The sequence below is a fragment of the Falco punctatus genome (genome assembly GCF_963210335.1).
Source record: "Falco punctatus genome assembly, chromosome: 2".
NCBI classification, from domain to species: Eukaryota; Metazoa; Chordata; class Aves; order Falconiformes; family Falconidae; genus Falco; species Falco punctatus.
The window spans coordinates 118,994,589-119,012,410 of record NC_137581.1 but is presented as its reverse complement, the minus strand read 5'-3'; the positions used below and the strand labels follow the sequence as shown (position 1 = coordinate 119,012,410).

The 17,822-nt window shown below is 42.7% G+C and overlaps 1 protein-coding gene across 15 annotated transcripts in view; it reads left to right on the top strand.

Annotated features, from left to right (window-relative positions):
• The window catches only part of BBX (BBX high mobility group box domain containing), a 157,700-nt gene that overhangs the window by 24,954 nt on the left and 114,924 nt on the right, over window positions 1-17,822 (top strand). For 4 of the 15 annotated variants that reach the window (XM_080375467.1, XM_080375469.1, XM_080375468.1 and 1 more), the window contains exon 3: window positions 9,735-9,818. The exons of 9 other annotated variants lie outside the window; for them this stretch is intronic. The gene's annotated coding sequence lies outside the window, so the exon portion shown is untranslated. Of the gene's footprint in view, window positions 1-6,820; window positions 7,086-9,734; window positions 9,819-12,151; window positions 12,297-17,822 lie in introns of those variants that run through there. 2 more of the 15 variants (XM_080375457.1, XM_080375461.1) reach the window with 2 other exon arrangements.

The window sequence follows — 17,822 nt, the reverse complement described above, 5'->3', positions numbered from 1 at the left end:
TCCCTCCCAAGTCTGATCTGCAGCTGGATTTGAGGGCTTTTGAGATCTAGAGAGTTGTCTGTGCAGCCTGCAGGTTTGTAAAAGAAAAACAGAAAGATTTTTTTACTACCAACTTTTTAGAAGCACCTTGTTACAATAGCATTTAAAAATGCAACCTATTAATAAAATCTGGCATAATCTAAAACCTCAAGGGTATGTCTACGTTGTAGACTGCTGTGTTTTGTATTATCTGAGTGTGCTTTCAGTAGGGTAGAACAAGTATCAGAAGTGGTTTGGCAGTGATAGCATGGAGCTCTGTGCACACTAATTTAACTTGCATTGAGTTAAGGGCAAATTAGCTCATGCAGAGCTGGGCTGGCCTGCTGTAGTTGGAGTCCTTGTACTCAATTAGTTGGTTTGAATCAGGTTTCTGTGTGTTAGGAGTGTAGGGCTGCTGAAACCATCTGGAGTCTTTGGGGTCAGTCACTGACAGTTGGTGCTGTATGCCATGAGGGCACGTCTTGGACATTCCTTCAAGATGCAAAATCTGATTAGTCTGCAGTAATAACTCTTCCTACACTAGCAGGTTGCAAATCCTGTTTATGGATTTATTTTATAGCACTGGATGTTGAAAACAGTACTTTCTCTTGGGAAGTTATTATTCAATTAACTTGGTATTTGTTTTGATACTTAAGTTTTGTTGTTGAAAGTGAAAACCAGTTGGGGAAAAGATCTGTTTATTAAAGGGCTAGATCATGGGTTTTGTAGGAGTGGGGGAGGCAGGGGAGGATGAGTGTATTGCCTTTGGTTCTCAGGGTGGAATTTTTGCCCTGCTCCTTTGCCTTTCCTTAAAGAAGCTGTAATTGAAAACTAGAGTCTTTGGGAATGTATATGGAATAGAGAAGTAAGTCAGCACTGAGGCCAAGTTACCTGTGTTTATCTAAAGTATTTGGTGTGTGACAGTTGATCTAGTATCTATTTAGTATCTATTGCTTAAATAGATCAAACTGGTCTTCTAGTGACTTCAAGCAAGGCAGGTAAGTCCAAATTAAAGGAAACTGCAAATGTGATGACTGACTAGTTAATGCTCCAACTACTGTACCGAGCCTTGTGCTCTTGTACCAGCACAGTCCTTCAAGGCCATTTTTAACATTCTTCCCCATCCTTCCTCCACTCTCTTACAAAAAAAGTAGAATTTGGGGAAAAAAAGAAAAATCAATACAGTGTTTAGTGTGCTGAAGACTTAAATTAAGTGCCCATTGACAGGGAATTATTATGTCTGTGTGGTTTATATACTGCTTTGGGGTACGCAGTGATGCAGTTAAGTTCACAACCCACATCTAAACCCAAGTCAGAAGATAAAATTATAGTAGTTGAGTTGCTTTGACAAAAAGTGATTGTTGGAGAAGATGTTGAACTTCTCCAGGTTGGTTGTTACAGCAGCCTCTTGCATCTAGAGGAGTGCACTTGCCCTTTCTCAGGACTTCCCAGCACCAAAGCTGGCCATTGCTTGTGCTTTTCTTCCTCCTCCTGGGCTGTACCAGCCAGGGTCCCAGAGAGCAGCGTGGTGGTTGGCTCGGTGAGAGACACAGGGGTGCAACTAATGACTTGTCTAAAGTTCAGCAGCAGCAGCTGGAAGTTTTACTGTCTCCCATGGGCCATTGTACCTTTCTGTGACAGTTCAAAATGCATTGGTAGCAAAAGTAGCAGTGGGTCAGCCCTGCAGCTGCCGCATTTCAGAGTGAGGTTTTCACGTAAATAGCTGTTACTGTGAACCTTGTGTTACTGGTGAGCCAGTGTTGTTACATCTGACATGTTTGTTGCTCTTCTGCATAGACCGAGGACATAGTTTTGATCTATAAAGCATTGCATCCTTTGGTAACAGGTGACCTATCCTAAACTTTTTCTTCCTGTCAATTAGAAACAAAACAAACCCCCCAAAAAAGCTGCTCGTATATTACAGAAGGGCCAATATGTTAATGCTGTTACTGTGTTTATATTTATACAGGCAGGTAGCTAACATGTAGATTGGGATCTGTGCCTTGCATTTGTGCTGGAGTGGCAGGAACAGACCCGCCCTCTTCTGTGGTGTCCCACAGATGTGTTTCAGACTTCAATGCAAGAAACCCATATGATTTTCCTTAATGAAGAGGCTTGCTGTATTTATATGTGCATCAATCAGTACTTTGCATAGAGCATTGACTTTTGGTGGCTGAACCTAGAATATTAAAAAAAAAAAAGTTTGGTTTGGGGGGTTTTGGGGGGCTGTTCATGTTTGAAGTAAAATGTGAATTTTGAATGTTGGTAATCTGTTTTGTGTTCTTTTCTAGTGAAGTGTTGCATAATAGAAACTTTTTTTAGCTTTACAGTCCCACACACACACTGGGAAGAAAACCACAGACCAGAGAACAAAAAACATCATTTTTTTAATTATTATTATTATTGAATGAGAAAAATGACTCATTTAGTTCTGGATAGTATGCTGACAAAACATAGAGAAACTCTTAGAGAAAACCATGTCATAGCCACTGATTCACACATCCGGCTTTGGCATCAGGTTTTTGGCTAAGAGTGGACAGCATCACAGGACATTACAGCGAATGTTTTGCTCTGGTGTATGAAACCCTGAGCAACACTTATTACTGAAGATGAAATGATAAGGTGTTTTTTTTTTTTTAAAGTGAGTTTGCAATTAGCCAAGGCTAATTAATGGTTTTGCAGAAGCACCTTGAGTTTAATTTTGTTTGCAATCATTCAGAGGAATTAGTTGTTGGTAAAACAAAAGAACAGCTAAAGGTTGGGTGACATCTCATAAATCCATGGGGAGGGTGGAAAATTTACTTTATTTGCTGGATTTGCATGCTGGGTACTGTATTTACACGGAGCTTTCTTGCTGGCATAACCCACCCCTCTCACATTCCCAGGGAGGAGTCCTCTGTCCTTGCTGATGGCTGTAATGGCCTTGGCTGGGCCCAGCCACCCTCCTAGCAGCCCTGCTTCCCGGGGGTGGCTGTGCCAGGCCCAGCTGCTGCCAGAGCCCCGCTGTGCGCTGGTGTACCCCTGCGGCGGGGAGGGTGGGCTACCGCGACCCCTCTGCCAGCGAGCGAGGGCGGGAGGGGAGCCTGCAGAGGTGGGAGAGCAGCTATAGCTTAAACCACTGTAAGCACAGCGAAAGGTCAGTCTGGGTTTGTTCTTAAGTTAAACTGAACGAAAGCTATTCACTTTCCAGAAAGCATGTTTAAGGAGGGAAGTAAAACCTGGATGTGCCAAGAATGGGATGGCAGCCCACCTGTAGGGACCTGACCTCTCTGTGCTCACTCCCTCTCTCGCTTGATGCTGCCACAGAGACTGATCTTCACTCCTACCGGGGCTGGCACAGTTGCCAGCTGTCCACAGATGTGGACAAAACACTCCAAGTCACTTGCCTGTTTTCTATATCTTGCCTACTTTGTTCCCCAGCTTCTTCCAGTGCCTACAGAAATCTTGTCAGATTTTTGGCCCTTAAATCTAAAAGGAACGAATTGGAGATTACACTCCAAAACAGAGCTAAACTTCAGGATTTTGACAAACATGATACTGGTGGGACCAAGCTCCAAAAATCTAAGCTCTAGTTCTGGTGCTAAAGTCTTACGTTGCACTTGATTACTATCTTAATAATTAATATTCAGATAAGTGCTGAACTTGGGCTTTCTAATGTGCAAGCTAATACTGTAACTTGAAAAAATCACAAGTGTATCCTGAGTGCAGAACTCAGGCTGCCATAGTGGTTGTCCAGCACTTCATTAAAACAAATGAAATTTGAAAGATTTATTTTTGTATGTGTCAAGTTTTGAATTCAGTACTTGGTGAATGACATGTGAAGCTGGAGGAATTTTATTTTTTTTTCTGAAGAGAAGGTGACACTGTTGGCCTAAACACTGAAGGATTCTGTAAAAACAATTATGCATACTCTAAAGGAAATAATCTAGATAAATAGTTGTGTGTAGTGGCTGTTTCTAATTGAGCTTGATGTTTTATCACAGTTTTCCATTTAGGAGGGAGGATAGGAACCATAAAACTTGATGCAAATTAGCAGAGTGAAATAGCTTTCTTTGCAACTGCTCTTTGAACCTTCGCATCTCTTTTAAGAATATGCTTACAGAACATTGCAGCAGTACCTCTAGGAAGAAAACTGGGTTGTTAGAAAAACCAGAAACGTGTCTTTCTAATAAATTGTTTCTGATAGAACTAGAAAATAAGGAAGATTATACTAATGCAGTTTTCTTTTTAAAAGTCTGTTTTGCATTTTAATCTCATGGAGAACAGCTCTTGTTGTTCTTAAAGCAAAAATCAGACAAAATCCTCCTAATTTTAATAAATGCTGATATTGGAAATGTGTGTGTGTGGGGGGGTGTGTGCTACATGCAATGTGTGATCTGCACGTTGTGAGAAGTAACTTCTGCATCTCTAAACTTGCCACTGTCTTGTTCTGGTAATAAAGCTAAAAAGGGGGCAAAGGTGTTAGGATTTTATTCTGCCGCATTGTGTGTAGTATCTGAATGCCTTCCACCTATAGCAGAGGAGAACTGGGATTTAACTTCTCAGGATAACAGTGTGGGGGAGGGCTAAGAAGGGACAGCATGCTGCTTGTGGTAGGATTTTTGGCTTGGGTATTTTATGCGTTATTTATGTATGACATTTGTACCTGAAGTTGTTCTGACACTTGCGATGTGTGGGTGTGTGTAGTAGGTAGCGGGGCAGTGGCTTTCTGGTGGTGGAAATCTGCAGCTGCATGTATGCAGTTAATACTACATAGCTCAGAAGGCTTTTGTGTGTACATGTGCATATATGAAAACATTTGATCCAACCTCTAAGAAGTGCTGAGATCGAGGAATCATTAAAATGATGATTCTGCGATTTCTGAATGCACAGATTGTTGATGATGTTTCCTGGAATGTTTTATAATTGAATTTATCTTTTTCAGTGTTGTATTAACTGTGTGGTATTGCAGAGTTATATAAGCGTTGGATTGGGAGATTGTATCCATTTTGAGCCGAGTAGTGACTTTGTTTAGATTTAGTGATTAATATTTTATTTCTTTGTGGGATAGGAATAAAATACGGAGCTTCACTGGAGATGATAATTTATTGACATTGCTGCAAACTCCGTATGTATACATGAGCACAGTTCTTTTGTGCATTTTGCAGGAGGCAAGATTACACTAGTAGACTGGTACTGCAGATTTGATTGGGGAATTGTTAGGATGTCTTCACTGACAGTCACTTCCAGGTTAAATTTTGGACCATTTTAAATGTCCTCTCAGAATGTTTCCTTGACTGTTTGCTGTTAACATTTCCTTGCTGGTTAGCAGGAAAAAGCTTTCAGCCATGCAAGATTCATCAGTGTTACTTTTTTCCTTTGTATCTTCTTTCACCAGGTTTTCCTCATCTTGGTCACTTTCAAACAAATTTTAATGCTCATAAACTACCAGACTAACAAGCCAGGAAAAGTCATCATGTCATGTCAGTTCAGGAGAAGATAGGTAATACTGATGGAGTGAGTAAATTTGTGATCGAACTGTCTCCAGGTTGGCTTGTTTTAGATAAATATAGAGACAATTTGGTACCTAATCTCCATTTGCCTTCAATATAAGAGATGAGAGGTCAGAAATAGTCACGTATAAATGAATTTTGACAACTGTAGTTTAAGCAATACAAAAATTTCAAGTTAATGTTAAAACAGTGCAGAACAACTACTTGATTGAAAGTGCCTGGACTTCTAAGTGTATGTGAATGAGTTTAAAGTGCAGGAGTGCATACACCTGTAGGTGCTTGCTCCTTCCTACTTCATGCCTTCTTTCAGAGGTGGGTTTTTATCTTGTCTAGTAGCTAAAGGATGATTATACGTTAGATGATCCCTGTTCATGACCATGTATTTTTCCCTGCAAGAAAAAAGCTGACACAACTTAAAGTAGTGGGTTTTCAACATTTTTTTTATTATTATTATTACTTTAAAAACACTAAAAAAATGTCCTATAGATGCCTGAAGAATGAATGTAAGCCTACCAACAATGGGCTGATCTTCTTAGTTACTTCTGGAGACCCATAGGAAGTAATGACAGCAGTGTAAAAACTGCTGATTGAACACTGTATCTATACGGAAATTGGAGACCTCTGGGCAGGGTAATAACACTAGCCAGCAAAGAGAGTGACAGAAATCTAACTGTTCGGTAGCGTTAAGTACAAGCTGTTTCACTTTGAGAACAGTGGTTGCCTAACAAGGACTTTCACGGTCCTGCCCCTGAAATCGTACAAATGATAAACTTCGATTTGAAGATGTACTTGTTATTTTGATGACCTCAGTCAAGGAAACTTAGAAGAGGCAAAGAAGCAGAGAGTAATTACTTGAAGTACAAGTAGATGCTACTCTAGTTTCTCAGGGAAGTTGCTTGCGTAGAAAGGCAAGGTTAAAGAAATGGAGCTTTTTGTACTGAAAACAATGCAGTACTTTAACTGGTGTCTCTCCAGTTTTCCTTGTACGACCTGTTTTATCTTAAGGATGAAGCCTTTTCAATAGTAAGACCGAAGTGGACTGATAGAGGAGGGTCTTTCAGAACACTTATAAAATTGTTTGCAAAATAAATAATAGCAAGTTATTTAAAAACATGTATGAGAATGTTTTAGGTCGTTACTAAGTCAAGATAGACTGAAGTTAAAGATGTGCCTTTGTTGTTAGAGATGTGCATTGCAGATGTTAAAGATGGACCTTAAGTGATTTGTACATCAACCTCATAAACTGGTTAATGATTTTTATTTGCTAAGAATACTCTTGGTTTTTTTAAAGTGCTTCTGGTGTTTTCTAGGTTTCTGGAATGAATTGTCTTTGGCTGTCACGTCAAGCGTGCCAGAGTTTGCTGCTCTTTATCTAATGAACTACTGTGACTGGTGTACATACGTACTTGAACTGAAGAAGTGGAAAGGAGGAAGGAGGCTAGAACGCTGTAGCAACAGTATACCTGGCTGGTATATTTGAGAAATGAGAAATGCCCTTTCAAAACTCGAGTATCAGTTTGAATAGCAGGGGAAAGCCAGTACTCAGCGCTGTAGAATCTCTCTTCTAGAAAGCAGGTAGGAAACAGCTTCTCTGAAATGCACAGAATTATCCTGGGATTGGAGGTGTGCTTGTCAGCTTATTTCTCTCTGGTGTGGTGGACTCATTTATCTAGCAGTATTTATGTTAGAAAAGGTTTGTGATTATTTGCTGTTTCTCTTAAGTTGAGCTCTTACCTGTATTTTAACCTTGACTGCTGCTGGTCCACACAGCGGCACCAGCACAATATCCCATGCAGGTTTTGTGGATTCTTGGTTTTAATATTCACTAAATCTGTTCAGCTGAGTGTATGAATGACATTCCTAGTTCTGATATAGTTCTGGCTTTAAACTATATGTTTTGTTGGTAAGGAAGCAGCTGTATGTCACTTCAGTGCTGATAGTTTCCCCAAAAAGAATGAGTAAGTTCTCCTGGGAGTGAAACTAGAGTGTCTCAGTATATGAACAAAAAGGATAAAGCTGCCAAACTACACTGGCACTAGTGCAGAAATGGCATTGACGTTAAGGTGGATGGGTTCTGGCATGTTGCTGCTTATGTGCTGTCTGGCCTAGCCTGCATGCTGAGATTTAGGCTGCCTTTAGTCTCCTTGTGGCACTGCTGATGTTGCTGCAGCACCTGCAGATAGGCTGCAATGAGGCTTTGCATCCATTCAGTCAGCTGACTACTCCATCAGAGTAGCTGTAGATACGGATGTATGTCTCCATCTCCATTAAACTTGCAAACCGAGAAGTTAAGTGTAACTGCAGTCACCAAAGGTAGGCTGTGAGCTGGGAAGGCTGAAGATGAAGGCATGGGTCTGTCTGTCCAGTTTTGGAAGTGAAGGCCATCGGGCTCTGCAGAGGTAGGGTGAGAGGCCTCCCTGTGTCTCAGCTCAGCCTGGATTTGACTGCAGGCTGAGCACAGGATGTGCTTTGAAACAGTGGCAAAAAGTGAGCAAGGCACAGTGAATTTCAAAGGAGTCATTTTGAACTTTGTTAAAAACTGCTGGGTTTCATAATCTTCTGGAATGGAATCTCCCACGTGTGAGTTAAAGACATGCTATAGGTTCCTATATTGAGCGGACAAGAGAAAATACATGAAAGGAGTGATAAAGTTAAAACTGCTTGGCCACCTTGCTTCTCTTTTCCCTTCTGTCAGTACCAGTGTAGAGGACATCCAAAAGGATTTTCAAAGAGTAAGAACTTGAGTTAAATTGATTTACTGTTCTGGTTTAGTTTGGTCTGGTCTTGTGTCCCCTCTGTACCCACCAGTGCAAAATACCTGCAGATGTTGCTGTGCAGAGCTAGTGAGGCAAAACATTCAGGCTTGAAAGAGAGCAAGACAAGTGTCTAAGTAGGAATACTGTCCATTTTTATCTCCAGGGTCTCATTTAGGAAAACCATAAATGGATAGGGATTGTCTGCTTTTGGCAGAGAGGTGGAGATCTGATCCTGGCAGTGTGAGTGTCAGGAAGATCCATTGATACGCTTTTTCCCCTTAAAGGTTTTAATTCTGCTTTTGAAAGAAAGATTGGCTGAGGACTCCCATGGCAATCAGTCCACTTTGCCTTGTATCTTTTTGCCTTTACCTGGACACTTAACATTCTAAGCTTATATTTATCTCGAATGTTACGTATCATTCTGTTTTACGTCCATTTTTGTAATGCCATCCTAATGGTACAAACAAACCTCGCTCCCGAGGAACGCGGGGACAGCACAGCAAGCGGCAGATGCAGCCCAGCTCTCGCGGAGGGCAGGAGGGCAGGCAGGGGCACAGCTCTGCTTGCCAGAGCAGAATCGGCCCTCCCGGGAAGGGGGGCCTTGGGGGGAGGAGGTTTGTACGGAGTGGGAGGTGCTGTTACCAGGTTAAACCCCATTTGGTGGCTGTTTGAATTTGAGCCTGAAAAGCCTGCAGGTCTTGAAGCTGTGTGCCTAAAGAATCCCCCCACCCCGTTTGTGGTTGTGGGGTGTTTTTTTTTTCCGTTCTTTTGTATAACTTCATCAAAAGAAGTTAGTTACACACAAAACATGGCAGTTCAACCCTGTAGAAGATACCACCACCATCTGTTGTTTTTAACAGGCAGTAAGACTTTCCTCCAGCTGCGCGAGCCAGGAGCGTTGGCCCCCTCCTGCAGGAACGTGCCTTTCCAGCCCGGCTCACGCGTGCCAGCGGGCTCGGCCCTGGCCCGGCCCGGCCCGTGGAGCGGGGAGGCATCGGGGGGCACGGGGAGCCGGGGGGGAGGGCGGCGTGGGTGGGCAGCGGCTACCTGCGCGGGGCGGGCTGCTGCGCGGGGCGGGCTGCTGCGCGGGGCGCCACGGCCGCTGACGTCGGGGCGCGCACTGGGCGCCCGTGCGGGCGGGCAGCGTTGCGCCGGGCGGCTGTGTGCGCGCTGCCGTGCGATGGCCGCGCTGCGGCGGCCGGTCCCGCCGCCCGGCCCGGCGCGCGGTGCGGGGCTTTGCTCCACTTTCCCTCGCGCCGCGCCTCCGCTCCGCCCCGGCCGTGCTCCCCGCGCCGCTGAGATCAGCTTCCTGCGTCTCGTTTTCCTCGAAACGCTGTTACTCCTCCCCTGAAAGAGTTATTTTCATCGGTCTGGAGTTAATTTTTATGGGTGGCTGCAGGCTCTTTTTCTGACAGGCGAACACGCCAAGCTGGAAAAGCGGTATCATGGTGATTTTGTTCTGTTGCAGCGAACCAGAGCTGTAGGCAGAATGGTAGACTGCTGCACCGAAAACATTTCTGTGCCAGCTCTGTGACCGTGGAAGGCGAAGGAGGTGAGTGCCGGTTCTACATCGCGTAGGTCCAGGGAGTTGTTGGACGTGGAACCAAGAGCCACAAGCTGCCCAGGCTCAGTAACAAGAAATGAGCAATTACTTGTTACGCTCTCTGATCAGATGCTTTTGCTCCTACTAATGCTGTAATGGAGTATACTCAGGAAATGATGGATTTTGCTGTAGCAAAGAACTGTAGTCAATGAAAGTTTATAGTGTGCAAACTCGTTTTTCTTTCATTGAAAATTGTAGATAGGTATGGCAGAAATACAGCCAAAAGGACAGATGATAAAGGTAGCATTTACTCCAAACAATTTATGACAGAAAAAGCACTAAGATAGGTGGTTTCAGAACTTTTAGATAGATTAAATAATACCAGAAAGAGACTTTATACTGATTTAGTCATAACTGTGTTGTCTATAATAATGTGTTGTTTATGAGGGAATGACCTGATTTTATAATTTGTGGAAACAAAATTATAGACAGGAAAAACAAAAAGGGGGGAAAAATACTTTTACAGTTGCCAAGCATCCCTCAGGATGGAAGCCACGCTGGCTGAGAAAAAGCAGATTGTTTGGAACAGTATCTTAGTTGCAACAAATGGGCAACTTGTACAGGAACATACCTTCTTAGGTTGTTGCAAATTTTAGTTGGTTTTTTTTTTTTAAATTATTTTTCTTTATGGAGTGAAGAGTGTAAATGCCACAGGTTCATTAACTAACTTTCAGCTTTTTTAACAGGTGAGCATCATTCTCTGTGTACCTTTTAATGGAACTCTAAAATCATTAATCCATAACTGGTGGCAGGTTGCTGCTTACTTCATGTTCTATCCTTCTTTTGCTGCCTTCTCATTACTGCCTGTTAACAGTCAAATTAATGGGACATTAATGGAACAACTTTGTTCATTCCGACTGGGGTGCCCTAAGTGATTTTACAGAGGACTTTTCATCAGAAGCCACTCAGAATGTGTTGCTGTGCTGGGCCAGCCAAGTGCTGGATGCTGCAGCCACAGCTACAGGGCACTGCCACAGGTCTGAGCTACTCCCCAGGTGGCAAGGGACAGTAGGAAGAAATCAAGGACCTGGTTCAGGATCATGGGAGATGTGATATACCCCAGGCTCTGAGGCCTGACCAGAATTGCTTGTGGTCCAGACCAGAGTGCACACTTTGGGTAGCTGTTTTCGATGATGCTGAGCTGAATTTATTAGTTCTGCTATAAAGTGGAACAAATACAGTCTTTGATTAGTTGTGGGAGTGGGGGATACTTGCTTTACAGTGAGGTTCCCCAGTAGCTGTGCTGAAAGCCGTTCTGGGGAAACTTTGATTTCAAAGTTTGATCACTTTCATAGAAGATGAGAGAGGTACAGTAAACTAGAAACTGGGGTTTGGTTTCGGGAGTGACTGACTTTCCTTTTTTTCTTGGTGGAAATCAGCACCGCTGTTTTCAGTTGCGGGACAGGTAGGAGCGTATTTTCTTAAGAATGTGTTGTATTACCGAGCCACATTTACTGCTTGTAATTGAACAGCTTTGTAGATAAATGTGTAAGGTCAAAAGAAAAACAACAAACCACTTTTATTGCCCAGTTTGTGGCCTCCACTGGGCTAGTGGTGGAAGTGTTGTATAGGAAGTAATAATAAAACTTCCAGTCATGTATGGTCCTGCATCTTTTGTATTTGGTTGCAGATGCTGGGTATACTACACTGCATAGTTTTGCCTCCATGCAGTTTGTAAATTCATTGTTGCTAAATCTACTTCTTGATATAGACTTGTGCTCAGGGAATTAACCCTGTGTTATGTCATTTTTCTGAGGGATAAAACCATGGGTAAAGACATCTTACGTACTGTTTGTATGAATATGTTAGAAAGATGATGCATACTCATTTGCCTCAGTGTGTTGGTTCTAAAGATAATTCTAAATGCTAACCTTTCCACAAGAAATGCATGGGAAGTGTGCTTATCCTGTAGATGCAAATATATTTCCCATGTGGGCCCAAGTACTCAACTCTTACTTGCCAAAGTTACTACCTTTTTACTTGCATTCTACCAGTACAGAAACTCTGCAACACTGAGAACACAGGCATGATGTTAAGCATCAAGCCCAACATCTGCTGGACTTCTGTGCTGTTTTACTCATCTTGTACTTATTTTCAAAATTTTCATTCTGATTGATAGGAGGCTGCTGTAAAAAGATCCAACCTGTGTTGGCAGAGTCAAGTGTTCCTACCAGTGGCTCTAAATGTTGTGCTTGTAACTGATTTGCAGCCTTGCTGACAGCTAGGGTCAAAGCATTTGCTACTTCTCTGTCTTATTTTGACAACCTGGGCTTCTGTTAACTTGTGGAAATTTGTTAATTTATTTCATAGTGCAGTGAAGGAGGAATGGGAAGCTCTGTCTGCACGTTGGATCCTTCCTTGTTGGAGAGGTCACAAGGGTGTTAATAAAGTGCTCTGCATTTGTAGGCATGAAGAGCAGAGTGAAGGGTATGTCTCCCGGAGTCTGTCTTCACCTTCAGTTCATTACATGTGTAACGCTCACCTCACCATCAACGTAGTAGATAGAATGTATTATTCGAAGTACAGCTCCCTGACAAGTGTATAAGGCTTGCTTGGCAGAGGTAACGGTGACGCACCATGTTTAAATGACAGCACTGTCACTAAAAGAAGCAGTCCCAGCCTCAGACACTTGTACCCTACCCCATGGGGCTGTGCTGGTGTTCTTGCAGTTGTGTAATGAACTGGACTGGGGGACTGATGGGTTTTATTACCTTAACTCGTTCTGTCCACTAGAGAGAGAACTGACCACCATTGGGTGGATCATGTTATGTCATGGATCACACTGGAGAACTGAACAGCTCTGTTGCCCCAAAAAAGGGGTCCAGGATTGTGGGGAACAGAAGCACAGCAGGGGACAGGACTGCTTCTGGCTTCAGAGCTGGCTTATGCTATCTTGCTGCTTGTCAAGCTAGAGCCTTAAGAGCAGGCTAAGTAAAATGCAAGAGAAGAAGTTGGTATCTCCAGAAATAGACCACTATTGTCAATATTTTTTCTACTGGGGACTTATATGCATCTTTTAAACATGATTTTGCAGTTTGGATAGTTTCCAGTGCAGATAGCATCAGTTAGTTACTGATGCTGAAGATAACATGTCTTAATTGTGATGTTGCTTTTATCTTTCTCCTGTGATCCTTTCTGAAGTAGGTGCTCCTTGCATAGCTTTCCTTTGTGTGACCCAGCATAGCATGCTACGAGTTAGGCTGTTCTGGAAGAGTTGCAAGGGACTTTCAGTCAGTGTGGTGATAGGTGATTTTAGCAAGATAGCTCCATCTGCATGCGTAATACCAGTTTACTACAGGTTCAAGGTGCTGGTTAAATTTTTAAGTCTGGAGTTGGTGCTGTAAATTGGTTACTCTTGGGATTTTGATGGGTGGTGGAATATCTGAAGAAGACAAGCAGCTTTTCCTCCAGTGGAAGGCCAGTACTTCAATATTTTTTGTTTGTTTTTTAAATAGCAGGGTGATTGTTGCTTGTGTGTGATTTGTGGAGTTCAGGAAGTTTTTGTTAGTGGTTTTTGAAGCTTTTATGTGTTAGGTGCTGGCAGAAAGCAGCAACAACTATTTCTGCATTAATTCCCTGGGGCTGTGCTTTGGCTAGGGTAGTCGAATGTTACATCCCAAGATAAAGATCCTATTTTGAGATTTGCTAGTGTAGACCTGTGCATTTGTTCAGGGTTTTGTTACCCTCTGTGAGACTCCGTGCAAGTACAGGAATCTATGCTAGTCGATTTTGACAAGGGATTAAAGGATCAATGTTTGCTTTGCTTGGAAGTTGTTCCTATAGTAGAGTTAAGATTGAAAACATCATCTCTACTCGTTGCCTTGCCCTACCAAAGTAAACTGAAAGCCCCTAGCAAAATGTGGCACACTGACTCTTCAGATTTTTGAGTAATATTTGAGAGTACCTTAAGCTACAAAAAGATACTGTCCAATGAAAACTTTATACAAAATAAAACTTATATTTGTGGGAAAGGAACAAAAGGAATGGCAGTTCCAGGATGAGAAAGGAGCTTTTAAATAAGTTTTCTATCAAGCTTGCACAGCATAAAATTCAGTTGGCTTTTTTTATAAAGCCGGAAGGATTGAAAGAACCACCTAGAATCGCAAGCATTTAAAAAAAAAATAAAAATATCAATAGTTTTGGTTATGACTTTCTTTTGGAGGGAAAAATAAGTCTTCGTCATCTTGCTGTTAATGAAGAAGCTGATTAATGAGAGTAAATCACAAGAATAATGCTTTCTTTGTTAGGTCACTTCTATTTTGTTGTCATTTGCCTAACACCTTGAGAGCTGATGCAGCTGGGCCATGACCACAGTTCTGTAAGTACACAGCTTCTGCTGGTGAGGACTCGGAGTTACTGCCTCTGCAGCACCTTCTAACAGTGTTGTGTCCACCCTCCACACGGACATGGTGTAATGGCAGCGGCATTCTCCACAGATTTCCATCCAGGATGTTACTGGGAGAGCCTTCCTGGGAAGTGCTGTCACAGCTGTGGGGGGCTGGTGCAGGAAGGTGCTGTGGTGTCCTGTGTCGGGACATAGTCTTCCGTGGTGGCCAGCTAACCTGAGTTGAAACGCTGGCAGCATTTGACCTCTTTCAGGTGTGAAACTTGAGTATGGCAGGACATATTCTTGTCATGAGGGCTAATGCTTCACAGGGAACTGACTTTTATTCAAAAGCAGTCCCAAAAGATGCTACCAGAAAAACTTGCACATTTCAAGTAAAGATGAGCAGGATCCACTGCAGAGTAAAGCTACTCAAAGTGGATCCCTCCCCTTTTTATCTGTTAGATCACGACTGTACAGTGAAGTGTTTTTTCAGATACTGGAAGTTTAAATACTTTCCAATTAAAGGGATATCTTCATGCAGATGTTAAAGCAAAATGTTTGTTTCCCAAACTAATTCAAAAGTGAAACTGTCTGCAAGAGAAGTGAAAATAATTTAACTGAGTTTTCCTGTTCCCAGCTGGCTATGACAATATATGGTGTTTTTTTAAAAAAGTTCAAAATGACAGTAACGTAGCTGTAAGTGTTCCAGGCTTGGCTAAATTACTTTCTTTGTGTAACCAATGGTGCCCCTTGAAGCTTGTTAGTCTTATGGAATAACTGAGAAGTAGCAGTCAGGTGTGTAAACACCTGCAAGTTTCTTTGGTGAAACGACAAGCAGATTCTATGTGGGCTTGTGTGCATTGACAAACTCTGGCAGCAGCAGTACCTCCTCCCCGTGTCGGGGGAGCTGGCTCCAGAGGCACGTTCTTGTTAGTCAGGGCCAATAATGAGTTATTAGATTTAAGCTGTTTCCTCTCCCTTGAAGGCTGCAGTAATAGCCAGATCCCATTTGAAAAACACTGTGACATATTCTAATGACCCAGCTGAGGCCTTCCCATCTGTGGTGGTGTTCGTGGTTTGTTCGGAATGATCACAGGGATAAGGCTGTGATGATGTAGAGGCTTTCTGAATCGGGTGCTGGGCTTTCACTGAATATCCGACTTGGAGTCGCTACTCTGTGAATTCTGAATCTCCACGTGGAGATGCTGGCTGCAGGTGTGGACATCTGCTTGCTGGTGGAGCTCTAGCAAGACAAGGAATCCAAATTGCCTTGGTGAGGTGGTGGTTAGGCAGAGGGAAAAGAGGTGCTTTCCGGCGGAGCTTGCAGAATAAGTGAATGTATTTCAAGTATTATCAGCAATTTACACTGTTGCTTCTGATTTAAGTTTCCTGCAGGATGGGTTGGCAAATGTACATATAAGCAGATAAATCCTTTGCCCGTGGCAGTTCTGAGAGAGATATTTCAGCTTGTCCTGGAGGTCAGCAAGCTGAGGGATGATAGGAGGGCAGGGCCCTTACAGAAAGGTATCCTCAGTTGGTTGATACTGTTAGCTGATTTCTGCTGAGTTTAAGAAAAAAAAAAAAAAAGGGGAAAGGCTGTTTTGCGATGCATAGGCTTCGGTCAGTAATGCATTTTAAGATGGTCAGCCTCCTTGAATTATGCCTGGAAATAGTTCTGGAAAATTGTGCCATCTCTGGAAGATGAGTATAATATCCTCCCTTTGTGAAACATTTTGATGTGGGGGGGCACCTAACCAAAGTTCTCAGGTAGTCTGTGGCAAGACCTTTAGGAAAGACAAATTATGGCTGTCTTTTGGGGTGATAAAAGCCTGATCAATATAATAAACCTTTTATCAAAAGGGAGTGTATCAACCCAAATATTTGCAGCACTGACTAATTACAGCCATGTTTTGGCTGATGTGCATTTTAAGAAGTAGTAGAAGCTCCCGAAGGAGCCTCACATTTTAATTTCAGTGCACAAAGACAGGCTGTGTTTTTAAGAGTGGCTGTGGTGTTTTGCAGTTTCTCATCTTTTTATTCCAGTCTGCCACTATTTTTCTTCTTCATGGCTACTTTGCAAACCAGTTTACTACACGCTGCTTGTTTTCTATCTTGCATGTACCTGCAGAAAAGTATGTATAGATACTTTTTGTATTATGTATTACACACATACACACACACAGAGACATATGCGTTTATGTGTGTATGTATGTGCATCTTTTTTGTAACAGCAGGACAAAGTGGGCTTGAGTCACTATTACTGATCCTCCTGCACTCTTTGCAGGTCACTGGAAATGTGGTATGAGACAGGGTAATGTGACTTGGCCTGACACGATATACATCAGCAGACCTCTACTACTGTCTCCTCCTCATTTCATCAGTGAAATTTTTTGGCGTGCTGTTTTAGACCAGTAGTGAACCTGGCCTTTCATTGCTCTTTCCAAAGAGGCTCCTAACATCCAAAATAATACAAAGAAATAAAATCAGAGCGAGTTAAACTTGTGTGAAAGCCTTAAGAGTGGCCTTACCATTCAAATGATGTTGGCCTGTAGAAGAGCGAAGAATGCAGAAGGCTGCAGAATATTGATGTTATTTGTATTGATGATACAAATTAGGCCTGTTTTAAAAACTAGAAAAATAGACCTGGGGTGTGCTTGTGCAAAGCTGAGTGCTGCGGAGCTGCTTCCTAACTTGCAGGCACCTCTGTAGCTGGGCCCCGGAGCACTGAGTGGCAAGGAACAGCTCTTGGTAGTTTACTGACCTAAAAGGGTAAGGTGGCCCCCACCTTACAGAAATAAACGTGCTTTGGAGCCTATCTTTCTCCAGGTCCTCCCTGTAAGGCAGATAGGACCCAAGGGTAATGTGCCAGACCTGTGAAGCAAGGTGGGGGTTGATGTCTGCAGAAGTTGGAGGGTGGCTGAGCTCTGTAACTGGCTTTACACATCACCTCCTGCTGCTCAGGCCACACTGTTGTGAAGGAGCCGTCTCTGTCGAGCTCTGACATCAAGGCTTGCAGGGCTCGTTTTTCTTTTACCTGTTGGTATAGTTATGGTACCACCATTTTCTGCCTTCAGCTGCACCTTGAAATAGGTCCGAGCTCCTTAACCACACCATAGTAATCTGCAGTTTTACAGCACTTTTCGCCTGACTTACCCGGGTGATCTGTAGGATTGCAGAAGCTAGGTGACACCTTCCTGACTGAAGTGATCAAGGCAGAGAGAGGCTCCGACTCACGGTGAGGCCGAGTACGGATTTAAGGAAGTAACACAAATCAACGCAGACTAACAAAAATGAATCCAAGTTTCTTTCAAACCAAGGTGTTCACTTTTATTTATTATTTCTAATGTAGTTGAAATGACCATTCATCTGAGGATGGATATTTGAGGTTTAAAATAAAACCATATTGCCTTAAAATTCTGGAACTTACCTGACCGAGGGTGTTGAACAGAGAATTGACAAAGCATTACAAATTTTTATGAAGCTTAGTAAGAATTTTTATAGATAGTAACAGTGTTTATCAGAGTAGTATTTTTAATCATACTTCAAATACCTGTTTTAACATCTTGCAGTTCTTCCTGAGTGTTACATGTCATTAGGCAGGTGGATGTTCCGTGACTGAGGTGCCT